The sequence below is a fragment of the Otolemur garnettii genome, unplaced genomic scaffold (genome assembly GCF_000181295.1).
Source record: "Otolemur garnettii isolate 467f Iridium unplaced genomic scaffold, OtoGar3 scaffold00008, whole genome shotgun sequence".
Classification (NCBI taxonomy): domain Eukaryota; kingdom Metazoa; phylum Chordata; class Mammalia; order Primates; family Galagidae; genus Otolemur; species Otolemur garnettii.
Genome location: NW_003852403.1, coordinates 10482257 through 10495071, shown reverse-complemented (window position 1 = coordinate 10495071; position 12815 = coordinate 10482257). Strand labels below are relative to the sequence as shown.

The 12815-nt window shown below is 41.4% G+C and overlaps 1 protein-coding gene across 3 annotated transcripts in view; it reads left to right on the top strand.

Moving 5' to 3' along the window:
* Positions 1-886: 886 nt before the first annotated feature.
* The window catches only part of SAMD8 (sterile alpha motif domain containing 8), a 64459-nt gene continuing 52530 nt past the window's right edge, over positions 887-12815 (top strand). For 2 of the 3 annotated variants that reach the window (XM_012801331.2, XM_023509634.1), the window contains exon 1: positions 926-1066. The gene's annotated coding sequence lies outside the window, so the exon portion shown is untranslated. Of the gene's footprint in view, positions 1067-12815 lie in introns of all 3 variants that reach the window. The other variant, XM_023509635.1, reaches the window with a different exon arrangement.

Sequence of the window (12815 nt, the reverse complement as noted above, 5' to 3'; positions counted from 1 at the left end):
GGGCTTGGAAGAGTATGAGCTGAGGTGGGAAGGTCTTCAGCTGCCCGTGGCCTTGAGTCCAGCTTTAGGGAGAAGGCAATACCAGGCCATCCTACAGAAGCAGTCTACACTCATGTCCATCCCAGAACCTGTTCCCACCCATCTGGAAGTACTGAAGTTGGCCCTGCACTGTGTGGAGAAGCAAGGCCAAGGAGATGCTATAGCCCAAGTTGCAGCTGCCTTTGGATTTTGTTTATGCTAATGCTAGGCCTGGGTTGGAGGGGCCTTGCCCACCGTGGGGTAGCATTGTGGAGTGAGAGGAACATTGGTTCTGATGTTAGACAGCTTTAGGTTAGAATACCAGTTTGGGCGCATATTGAAGTGATATATCAGGCAACGTTTCTTGGCCTTTCTTTGTTGTATGATTTACCTTGTACAGGTGGCACGAGAATTATATGAGATCTTTGTGTGACATTTGGTATAGACACTGTCAGATAGCAATGAGGCAGTAAGGGATAAGGATCTCTGAGGGTTGGTGTTTGGGGAAGAGCTGCCCCTCCCCTGAGGAATTAGGATAACCCCTTCCTAGACCCTACCATATTTGCCCAGCCGATCTCCCCTCTCTGGGTTCCCTTCTCCCACTTTGGCTTCCGGCCCGACGCATGCGCCCTCGGGCTCCCAGGCTGCGGTTTCTCTCGTTCCCCTCTCGGGCCAGGCTGAGCCCCGCGTCTCTTCCGGTTTTGGCCCCGCCCCTCCTCCGGTAGAGCTCCTCCTCCCGCCGGTAGGGCCCCGCCTCCCGAAGCAGTTCCGGTTCGGCTCCTAGCAGCTGCCGGCGCGGTGGTGACGGGGGCCGGGGCGATGCCTGCGCGCAGCCGCCACCGCCCCCGCCCCGACCGCGGCTCCCCGCCCCGGGCTCCGCCCCCGCCGCTCGAGGCGCTTCACTCGGGCGAGGCCCGGAGGTCCCCGGACTCCGACGGCGGCTCGGACGCCGACTCGGAGGTGGGTCCGGGGAGCCCGACTCCGACCGCCGAGGTGAGAGGAGCTGAGGCTGAGGAGAGGGGAGTTTGGGGGGCGCCTGCAGTCAAGGGTGAGTCGGGAGTCTGCGGTGGAGCTGGGGGCTGCCGAGGGGCCGCGGGGAGACGGTTGCGGGAGACGGGGAGGCAGCTCTAGAATGGAATCTGAAGGAAATGGAGGTTGTGGAGCCGAGGGCCTAAGGGGTGCTGATGGCCAGGGGCTTAGGGGTAGGTCGAGACGCGGGGCCGAGAGGGAGTGGAAGACTGGAAGAGGCCAGAGCTTGGAGGCTTTTGGAAGCAGCGTGGTGGCGGAAGATGGAAGAGGGTCCGCGGGAGTGTGCAGAGATGCTCAGCGTCGTGGCAGTGGGCTCGGGGGTCCGAGGGGCAGAACCTGAGCCGGTGTTATCCTAGGGCGAGGGCGAGGGCCCCGCGTGGGGTCAGCTCGTCCACCCGGGTGGGGCTGGTGCTCATGGAGGGCAGGATTTAGGTTTGACTGGAAGAGGCAGGGCTATTTATCGGATGGGAAATCGGCTGGTTTAAAGGGTTGAGGGAGGCATTTAAAAAGAGAAACGTAGTCCAGAAAGAAAAAGAGCCCTTAGGCATCTAATTTAAGGCTTTGGCATTTTTACAGGTGCCTTTCAAAGCATCGAAGATCACTTGGGCAATGTACTTGGATTGTGGGCTTTTCTCGTTTGGGCACAGTGGATTCTTCTAAAAATCTGGGGTGGAAGGGGCGGTGTTAATCACTGGTTTGTCTGAAGGACTGGGGGAAGTGGTGGAGAGGAAGTGATGTTTGAAAAAGGGGTGAATCTGAAAGATACCATTAGGGTTTTTTCTAACTGTAATGGTGTACTGTTTTTGGTACTTCTTTCTTAGTTAAGTTTGAATACTAGACAAGTGTAGAGCCTAAAGAAGATATTTAAAAAATTACACTTGAAACAAGAATTTGGGCAGTGGGATTTTACAGGTACTCTTATGAACTGGTTCTGTTTTCACAGCTTGAGTTATATATTTGCCACAGGATAAAAATATGGTCTATACAAGTGTTTGGCTTAATGGGGGCACAGAACACTAGCAGTGAAATCACATCCCACATCTTCTCCTCACTGATAAATCCAAGATTGGAATTATCTCTTAAATACTTGAGGGATACTTTTGATGGATTTGAGGAACCTATATTCGAACACTGTTTTTCAGATATCGTACACATAATATTTTTAGTAGACTGATCTAGAAAAATAAGGATAGAGGGTGCTTGTAGTTGACAGCCAATGGACCTGGAACAGGTGGGTACACAGATGCTTCTTATAGAAGACATAGTACCAGAACATAATTGTGTCAGAAAAATGATGATTACAATATTTATATTCACTTAAGGAGATTGTTAAATTATAACAAGGCTCTAAGAAGTCCTTGTTGGCTCAGCTGTGTCTCATTTTACTTTTTATCTGATTATAGGCTTGTGAAGTTATTGGCCATTTCAAAACAAACTTTTAATCAAGTATTTTCTACTCTAAATGGGTATCTACTGTTTAATCTGTAGATACTCATGATCAGTAATGATAATATACTGATTGACAAAAAGCTTTTAGTTATGTGTATACATAATGACATACTTTCTTTTTTTTTTGGAGTCTTACTTTGTCACTCTTGGTAGAGTGCTGCGGCATCACAGCAACCTCCAATTCCTGGGCTTGAGTGATACTCTTGCCTCAGCCTCCCAAGTAGCTGGGACTATAGGTGCCTGCCACAATGCCCAGCTATTTTTTGTTGCAATTCTCATTGCTATGTTAGCTGGCCGGGTCTGGATTCACACCCGGTACTCTCTGTATATGGGGCCAGCGCCCTACCCACTGAGCCACAGGCACTGCCCATAATGACATACTTTCAAATGCTCAGTGAAATAAGGAAGAGGTAAATTTTTAACTTTGCTTTTACCTGAGGTTGTCATTAAATTAATTTCCTTTTCTTTGAGTTAATAAAAATGATCTTCGGTTCATAGTTTATATAGTATTCCTGTTTTTTTTTTTTTTTTTTTTTTTTTTGAGACAGAGCCTCAAGCTATCCCCCTGGGTAGAGTGCCGTGGCATTACAGCTCACAGCAACCTCCAACTCCTGGGCTCAAGCGAGTCTCCTGCCTCCACCTCCCAAGTAGCTGGGACCACAGGCGCCCGCCACAACGCAATGAGCCATCATTGTTGTTTGGCGGGTCCGGGCTGGGGATTTGAACCCGCCACCTTAGGTGTACGTGGCTGGCGCCTTAGCCGGTTGAGCTATAGGTGCCGAGCCAGTATTCCTGTTTTTATTTATGTTTGTCTTCACTAGAGTGTGGTCCTCTAGAGACCTTGGCTTCATATATAAATCTGAACAAAAGTTGGGGCATGTAAAAATTTGCTGAACTGAAAAATAAGAACTCTCTGTAAAGATGCATGAAGATTGCATCTTAATGTTATTGTAAAATTAAGAAAGAAACTCTTAGATGAGATTTTACAAGTAATATATTAACGTGCCTAATGGTTTTTTTATTTTTGTTTCCTTTTGTCAGTTCTCGAAGCCACTTAGTTGCCAAAAAAATTAGTTTTATGGTAGAACAGTTTCTGTAAGGCAGAAGAGCTATCATGGCTGCAGTGCCAGGACATGCAGACAGATGAGTTTTGATCTCAATAGCACATTCCCCATTCTGCAAAGACCCTTGCGTACATTGTACAATTGCATGTTAACATTTTTATATTGTTAATCACTACTAGATCCTCAATACTTCTTCAAAACATTGCCATAATTGATTGAGACATTTTCATGGCTTTTCTGAGAATTGAAATTTGAGTGCTTTTTTTGAGAAACTATTAAATCACAGATATACTAATTAATATTATCATTAGTCTTTTGGCTTATAAGAGTGCCATATTAACTAGCCATTCTTTTGAGATGTTTAATTCAGGCCTGATGTTAATATGTGATGTTAGTAGTTGGGTGTACCAAACACAGCTAATATATGGATGGAAATCTTTCCTATCTTCAAATAGTGCCCCCTTCATTTTTCATATGGTGGCATATTGTTAATGAAGGTTGATTGATGTTTTAAATTTAAAGCTTCTACATCTCCGATTCTTTATGGACTACAAATTGACTTATGTGAGGTACAAATGCAGTTTTGTATTCTGCTAAATTACCTATGAAGTTCTTGAAAATTGTATTTCCATTGTATTCAATGGAAAAATAACAGTATGAGATAATTGTAATTCTTTCAATGGATTTAGTTTATAGAGGAAGACCATTTGGTTCCCAATTTAATTGTTTGACTTTTTTTGCAGAGATTGGGGGGGAGGATCTAGATTGTTTTCACTTTTGTTGTGTTTATATTTGTTTATAAATAAGGTGTTTATTACTCAGTGCCAGTAGCTCAACGGTTAGGGTGACAGCCACATACACCGGGGCTTGCAGGTTTGAACCTGGCCCGGGCCTGCTAACGACAACTACAATAAAAAAAAATAGCCAGGCATCGCGGTGGGCACCTGTAGTCCCAGCTGCTTGGGAGGCTGAGGCACGAGAATTGCTTGAGCCCAAGAGTTGGAGGTTGTTGTGAGCTGTGATGCCATGGCAATCTACCGAGGGTGACATAATGAGACTGTCTCCAAAAAAAAAAGAAAAAAAAGAAAAAAGGTATTTGTTATTTAAAAAATGCTTTATTTTTAATTTTCGCTTGCATGTGGTTTTTAGACCCGGAACCTGGTTCTTGTTCTTGTTTTTCTCTAAGGGTATCATATAACACATTGAGGGATTGACAGTAGAGCAAGAACAGAAAAAGCTATTTGACCACAGGTATCATCATGACAGTGATTCTTACTTTAGGTCTTAGGTTCTCTTGGCCTTGAGAAATCAAGAAGTTAACTAAAAATAGGAGAGCACGGGACCAGGCACACTTGAAGGATGAATCAGTGTTTACATGCTGCCACTGCTACCTGTTTGGATGTGGATTGGTAGCAGACCTGTGCTGTCAATATTCCTGTACCCCTCCTATACACACATTGTAACCAGATCTTAAGCTTGACCTTGCTGAGTTTAGTGACTTTGTACTTCCACATTGAGATACTGTGTTACTTCATGATACACTGGGCCTTCCCAATAAAATAATCACTTTAACACAGACTGTAACATAATGTAAATCTATTAACTAAGAAAAACTTGGTTATAATTTTACCACAAACAATGTTTTACCATAAAACAGTATTTTATCATATGCTCTCAAAAGAGTGTTGTATTTGTCTTAGGTTTTTATTGTGGGTTTAGTTAAGCTTATGAGTTGTGGAGAGGACAAGCAAGGTGGTAACATAAGTTTCTATTATCTTGATACTTTTTTTGCTTTCTTGAAATTATTGACAGATAAATTCTCTTAGGAGGTGAGAACCATGGATTCTGTTAATTTAGGGTCTTCCTATAGGTAAACTGTATCATTGAATTATTGGAAATACCTGTGAATTGGTTTTAGTGTGGAACTTTGAGAATAAGTTAAATTGATGTCAGTTTCATCAATATAATATTGGCATAAAAGCCAGAGATTGCTGCTTGGTACCTGTGGCTCAAGTGGCTAAGGCGCCAGCCACATACACCTAAGGTGATAGGTTCGAATCCAGTGCGGACCCACCAAACAACAATAATGGCTGCAACCAAAAAAAAAATAGCCTAGCATGGTGTCGGGCGCCTGTGGTCCCAGCTACTTGGGAGGCTGAGACAGGAGATTCGTTTGAGCCCAGGAGTCAGGTTGCTGTGAGCTGTGATGCCACAGCACTCTACCCAGGGGGACAGCTTGAGGCTCTGTCTCAAAAAAAAAAAAAAAAGCCAGAGATTGCCAAAACCATATGTTAAAAATTTGGCCCATGGCTTAGTGCTAGTAGCTCAGTGCTTAGAGCTCCGGCCACATACACTGGGTCTGGTGGGTTCGAACCTGGCCAGGGCCTGCTAAACAACAATGACAACAATATCAAAAAAATAGGCAGGCGTTGTAGTGGGTGCCTGTAGTCCCCGTTACCTGGGAGGCCAGGTAAGGTAAGAGAATTGCTTGAACCCAAGAGTTTGAGATTGCTGTGAGCTATGACACTAGGGTTACATAATGAGACTATGTCTCAAAAAAAAAAAATTGTCCCCAATCCAATACATTTCACAGTATGTAATAGAGTTTGCAGTTTTGAGCCAGTTTATTTTTTTGTTTTTTTGTTTTTTTTTTGAGACAGAGCCTCACTTTATTGTCCTTGGTTGAGTGCTGTGGAGTCATAGCTCACAGCAACCTCCAACTCCTGGGCTTATGCAATTCTCCTGCCTCAGCCTCCTAAGTAGCTGGGACTATAGGCGCCCACTACAACACCCGGCTATTTTTTGTTGCAGTTTGGCTGGGGTCAGGTTTGAACCCGCCACCTTCGGTATACTCCTTTGAGCCACAGGCGCCACCCTTGAGCCAGTTTTTTATTTTCTATCAATTGGATTTTGGGATGTAGCATATTCAAAAATGAAGATTTTTACCTATCGATATATCAAACTGCTAGCTTTGTTAGAATAATTATTAGCATTTTAGATATTCAGCTTCTTTACTGGTATGCAGTAGCATGCTGCTAGGTCGGGAACCCTTCATCAAATTACCACTAAATTTTGATTATCATATAAAAACTGTTGCTTTAAGGATATAAAATGGATAGTGTTATCTGTCAGGTTTTTAATTCATTGAGCTGAGACAGTTCTGGATTTGGTATAGAATGAGGTGCACCCTAATAGTGGAAGTCTTAGTTTAAAAGCAAGTTGGAACCATATATTCTTTAGAATATATCAGTGGTCCTCAACCTTTTTAGCACCAGGGACCAGTTTCATGGAAGACAGTTTTTCCATGGACTTGGGTGGGGACGGGATGCTTTTGATGAGTCTGCAAGCAATTGATTTATCATGATCTCTGTACAGTCAAAACTGTCTGCTAATGATTATCTGCAGCCATTCCCCAGTGCTAGTTACCCTGCCTCAGCTCCATCTCAGTTCATCAGGCATTAGATTCTCATAAGGAGTGCTCAACCTAGATCTCTCACATGCCCAGTTAATAGTAGAGTTAATGCTGCCACTGATCTGGCAGGAGGCTGAGCTCAGGTGGGGATACGAGGGATGGGGAACAAGCAATGGGGAGAGAGCGGTTATAAACACAGATGAAGCTACTGGTCTGTACCCAGGGCTTGGGGACCATAGGAATATGTGACAACGTTTGTAAGTAGTATGTAAGAGTGCATGGGCAGGGCAGCAAAAAATGTCCCAGAACTGAAGTATAGCCAAGAGCATGATAATGTAACTGAGGAGGCAATTTAATTTTTTTTTAATATGCTGCCCTAAATTCTACTGCTTAGAAGTGGGACATAAAACAGAGAAAAATTACTACTAAAGAGTTTCACAATGGTAGGAAATGCTTCAGAGTTTTTGTAATTGTAACAAATTTCCTAACTGTTTTGGAAACAGTGCCCCTGCCCTGTGCTTACTAAGGAAAAGTAAACTATCTTTTGAAAAATATAAAAGAAAAAAAAGATTTTTGGTCTGCTCACTGAAAATGTTTTCATTTAGGATTAAAAATATTAAAATCAGATGAAAAATAGGTAGATAGCTGGGCACAGTGGCTCATGCCTGTAATCCTAGGACTCTGGGAGGCTGAGGTGGGTGGATTGCTTGAGCTCATGAGTTTGAGACTAGCCTGAGCAAAAGCGAGACCCTGTCTCTACGAAAAATAGAAAATCTGAGGCAAGAGGATCACTTGAGCCCAAGTTGGAGATTGCTGTGAGCTATGATGCCATAGCACTCTACCCAGGGCAACAGCTTAAAAAAGAATTGTTTTTATGTTCTGTTTTATATATCTATAAACTGGTGTAATTTGTATCAGTTATGTGCATGTTAGATAAGCTTTATTAGGTAAAATTGGATTTAGCCTTATTTTAGCTTGAATGCAACTGTAATATATAATTTGCCTAAGGAAAATATTTTAACACTAATTTTATATATTTTTAAAATCTTCTCCTCTGGCTTGGCGCCCGTAGCTCAGTGGTTAGGGTGCCAGCCACATGCACCAGGGCTGGTGGGTTCGAACCCGGCCAGGGCCTATAAACAACAATGGCAACAATAATAACAACAACAAAAATAGCCAGATGTTGTGGTGGGCACCTGTAGTCCCAGCTACTTGGGAGGCTGAGGCAAGAGAATCGCGTAAGCCCAAGAGTTTGAGGTTGCTGTGGGCTGTGATGCTATGGCACTCTACCAAGGGCAACATAGTAAGACTCTGTCTCAACAAACCAAAACTCTTCTTCTTTTTATAGCTTGGGATATGGATTATTTATTTATTTTTTTGTGTCTATTTTTTTTTGAGATAGAGTCTCAGTCTGTCACCCTCAGTAGAGTGCTGTGGCATCATAGCTTCCAGCAACTTCAATCTCTTGGGCTTAAGCTATGCTCTTGCCTCAAGTGCCCACTACAATGCCTGGCTAATTTTTCTATTTTTAATAGAAATGGGGTCTCGCCTTGCTCAGGCTGGTCTCAAACTCCTGAGCTCAGGTGATCCACCTACCTTGTCTTCCCAGAGTGCTAGGATTACAGGTATGAGCCACCGCGCCTAACTGAAATATGGATTTTAAAAATATTTTCTATATCACTCGGAAACCATAACTTTAAAAAAATTTTACTGTATACCAAAGTAGTTATAATTTCCAAAAATAGCATATTTTGTATTTATGAGTCACGTTTCATCAGTTGTGAATTCCTTTTAAGGGCTTTTAAAAGCAACCACAGAATTTAAAGGTAGAAGACAATTGCTTCAGATGGCTGTTCTCCAGTGTTTTGGAGTATTTTGTACACATACAATTAAGTGAAACTACAACAAAAATCCAGCATATTTAAATCACTGTAATGGCCAGGCACTGTGGCTAATGCCTATAATCCTAGCACTCTGGGAAGCTGAGACAGGTGGATTAGCTGAGCTCACAGGTTTGAGCCAGAGTCAAACCTCATCTCTAAAAATAGCTGGGTGTTGTGGTGGGCGCCCATAGTCCCAGGTACTTGAGAGGCTGAGACAAGAGAATTTGCTTGAGCAGAGTTTGAGGTTGCTGTGAGCTGTGATGACATGACACTGTAGTGGGGGCTACAAAGTAAGACTCTATCTCAAAAAAAAAAAAAAAATCACTGTAATGACCATCTGAACCTGGCCATTGGTTCTGTAAAATTAAACAGAGAGTAAAGGTTTCATTTTGTTGATATAGCCTATGTGTTTCAAAGATTGTCTATTGATATATTATAAACCATTATAATATAAATTATAAATTGTCTTGTGTTTTGGTATAATTAAGTCCAGAGGAATAGTTTGTCTTTCTAGTTATAAGAGACTGTCACTTTACAGAGTTTCTCAGTTTCTTCCCAAACTGTCCAGAAGTGCTTTAGGTATTAGCAATAATCAATTGCATCACTGACATACTTTTTAAAATGTTGGCGAATGGTATGCTCCTGTTGAAATAGTTTAGTTTAATTAAATTTTATGTTAAACAAGTCTTGGAGAAACACATTGATGTGTAGAATTCTGCATTGGGTGAATGGAAACACTATTGTATTATTATATTCTATCTCCGTTTATGCTACTTATTTGCATTGTTGTTTTGCTGAAAAGTAACTCCATCTTGAGCAGAACCTTTATAACACTGGTCGCTTTCAAGTATTCAAGTATGTGTATTTTGTATTAATCCAGAGTTTTCAAGAGTTTCTCTAGCCTTATGGCTATTTGTTGATAGACCAGACTATCCTGATTTAATTTCAGGCCTATGGCAATACTGTATAAAAGAAAGAGGGGTTGACAATAATGTCAATACTAATTTACATTTATTGAGCAATTTCTATTTGCTAAGCATTATTGTAAGTACATTATATGTATTATTCCATGTAATCTTTACAACAAGCCAATAAAATAGCAACTATTTAATAGTATTCTCCTCATTCTACATATAAAAACAGTGAGGCCCAAAGAAGTTAAGTAACTTCTGCAAGGTCATATATCTGTGAATGGTCAATTGCAGTTTGATAGGCAGGTTTTTTTGTTTGTTTGTTTGTGTTTTGAGACAAAGTCTCACTATGTCACCATTGGTAGAGTGCAATGGCATCACAGCTCACAGCAACCTCAAACTCTTGGGCTTAAGTGAGTCTCTTCCCTCAGCTTCCCAAGTAGCTGGGACTACAGGTGCCTGCCACAATGCCCAGCTATTTGTTGTTGTTGTAGTTATTATTGTTCTTGGCAGGCCCTGGCCGGGTTCAAACCCACCAGCCCCAGTGTATGTGGCAGGTGCCCTAGCTGCTGAACTATGGGCACCGAGCCTGATAGGCAGTTTGATTCCAAAGCCAGCACTTTTTTCTTTTTCTTTTTAACTCCCTCCCCTTCCCTACTAACACTCTTCAACTACTATACTTTCTGGGTTTTATGACGGATTCTGTTGGCAAATAGATACCTGAAAGTGTTTTACTCTGTAGTCTTAATTTTTTCGGCTATAAATTGAGGAAATATTCAGTTTCTCAGGTCATTTCCCATTGTAACATAAGAATTCTGTCCCTCCTGATTTACAGAATGTGATGTGTCTAATGTTCTGTTTATAACCTTGTGATCCCCCCTGCAGTATAAAGATTAGGTTGTTTTCCAAAGTCACACTGACTGTTAATGGGTGATGGAGTGGTATCTATAATCAGATCTTTTCTTAGATTTATTGGTTTTGTTGGATACCTCACTATTATGTATGTATATGTATACATGGGTTAATAATTAAATTTAATTGATTTCCTTAATTTTCTATTTGTATGTTTTAAGTTTGCTTAAAACAGTGAGAAATAACATTGTTTTCATTTTCTTAAGCATTTTCTCTTTGATTACCAAATATAAACATGTTCATTGTATAAAATATAGAAATTTCAGAAATATTTAATATAGAGAGTAAAGATCCTGTCAAGGAGTTACTACTATCAGTTTGATATTTATTTAAATATACACACATGCTCCATGTGCTATTTTTGTTGTTGTTCAGTAAAGTTTTATTTTTCCAAATATGTGGTTGGTTGGACCCTCTTCTTGTGTCTTCACCAGCAGCTGGGGCATCTCCACCCTTGGCATTTCTGGTATAAATTACTTGAGCTCTGTGCTTTAAAACCAGTTTGATAACTCCTTTCCTAAGGCGCTAGCTCCTGAAGGGTTGTTCTGGCCAGGGAACTGAATCTTAGTCTCTCAGAGACCACAGCTGGGGTAATAAGTTTATAGTTGGGAACTTCCTTAGGGAGTTTGTCATATGTAGCTTTGTCAAACAAGACTAGGTTGTTGAGCTTGTCCTGAACTTTGCCTTTGGACCACTTTTTCTTTTTGGCCTTGCCCCCGGATTTGTCCACTGGGTCTTTGTCTTTTTTGTCTGACTTTCTGGCATCTTTCTTCTTGTCGTCCGTCCTTGGAAGGCATTGAGAAGCTTGGAGAGGAACTGCCACTACCGAAGCCTAGCTAAGATGTCGGACAAAAAGCTCCATGTGTTATTTTTGAAGACATTCTGTTCTTTTAAAAAATTTTTTTGAAACTTTTATTTAGGAAATAATTATAGATCCGTAGGAAGTTGCAAAGATAGTACAGAGAGATTCTATGTACTCTTTAATCAGTTTCCTGCAATAGTTACACCTTACATAATTATAGTGCAGTATCAAAAGCAGGAAATTGACATTGGTTCAATGTGTATGTACAGTTCTGTATCATTTTACCACGCATGGATTCACGTAACCATTGCCCCAGTCAGGATACAGAGCTATTCCATTGCCTCAAAGATTTCCCTGTGCCACCCCTTTATAGTTACCCCCAATCCCTGACACATAACCCCTAGCAACCACTAAGATGTCTATTTTCCATTTGTATAATTTTTTCAATTTGAGAATGTTACATAACTAGATCACACAATGTATGACCTTTTGAGATTGGCCTTTTCACTCTGAGTAATGCCTTTGAGACCCATCCAAGTTATTGTGTGTATCAATAGTTTATTCATTTCTATTGCTGAGTTGTAGCCCATGGTATGGCACAGTTTAACTAGTCACATATTGTAGGATTTTTTTTTTTTTTTTTTTACATATTCTGGCTATTATAAATAATGCTTCTATAAACATTTGTATATGAGTATTTGTGTGGATATAGGTTCATTTTGTTTAGTTTTTTAATAAACTGCCAAATTCTTTAACCAGCATGGCTGCACAGTTTCACATTCACACCCACAGTAGATGAGAGAACCGGTTTCTTGTATTCTTGACAGCATTTCACATTGTCACAGTTTATTTTAGCTATTCTTGTAGATGTATAGTAACACTCATCATAGTCTTAATTTACATTTTCTCAGTAGCTAATGATATTGAACATCTTTTCATGTGCTTATTAGCCATTTGTATATTCTTTTTTTTTTTTTTTTGGAGACAGTCTCACTTTGTTGCCCTTAGTAGAGTGCTGTGATTCTCTTGCCTCAGCCTCCCAGAAGCTGGGACAATGGGCACCTGCCACAACGCCCAGCTGTTTTTAGAGACAGGGTCTGGCTCTTGCTCAGGCTGGTCTTGAACACAGCCAATCTACCTGCCTCGGCCTCCCAGAGTGCTAGGCCACTGCGCCTGGCCTTTGTATATCCTCTTTAATTCCTTGTCTCATGTCTTTTTTCGTTCTTTTTTTAGAGGCAGAGTTTCAATTTACTGCCCTTGGTAGAGTGCTGTGACATCACAGCTCACAGCAACCTCCAACTCCTGGGCTTAAGCCATTCTCTTGCCTCAGCCTCC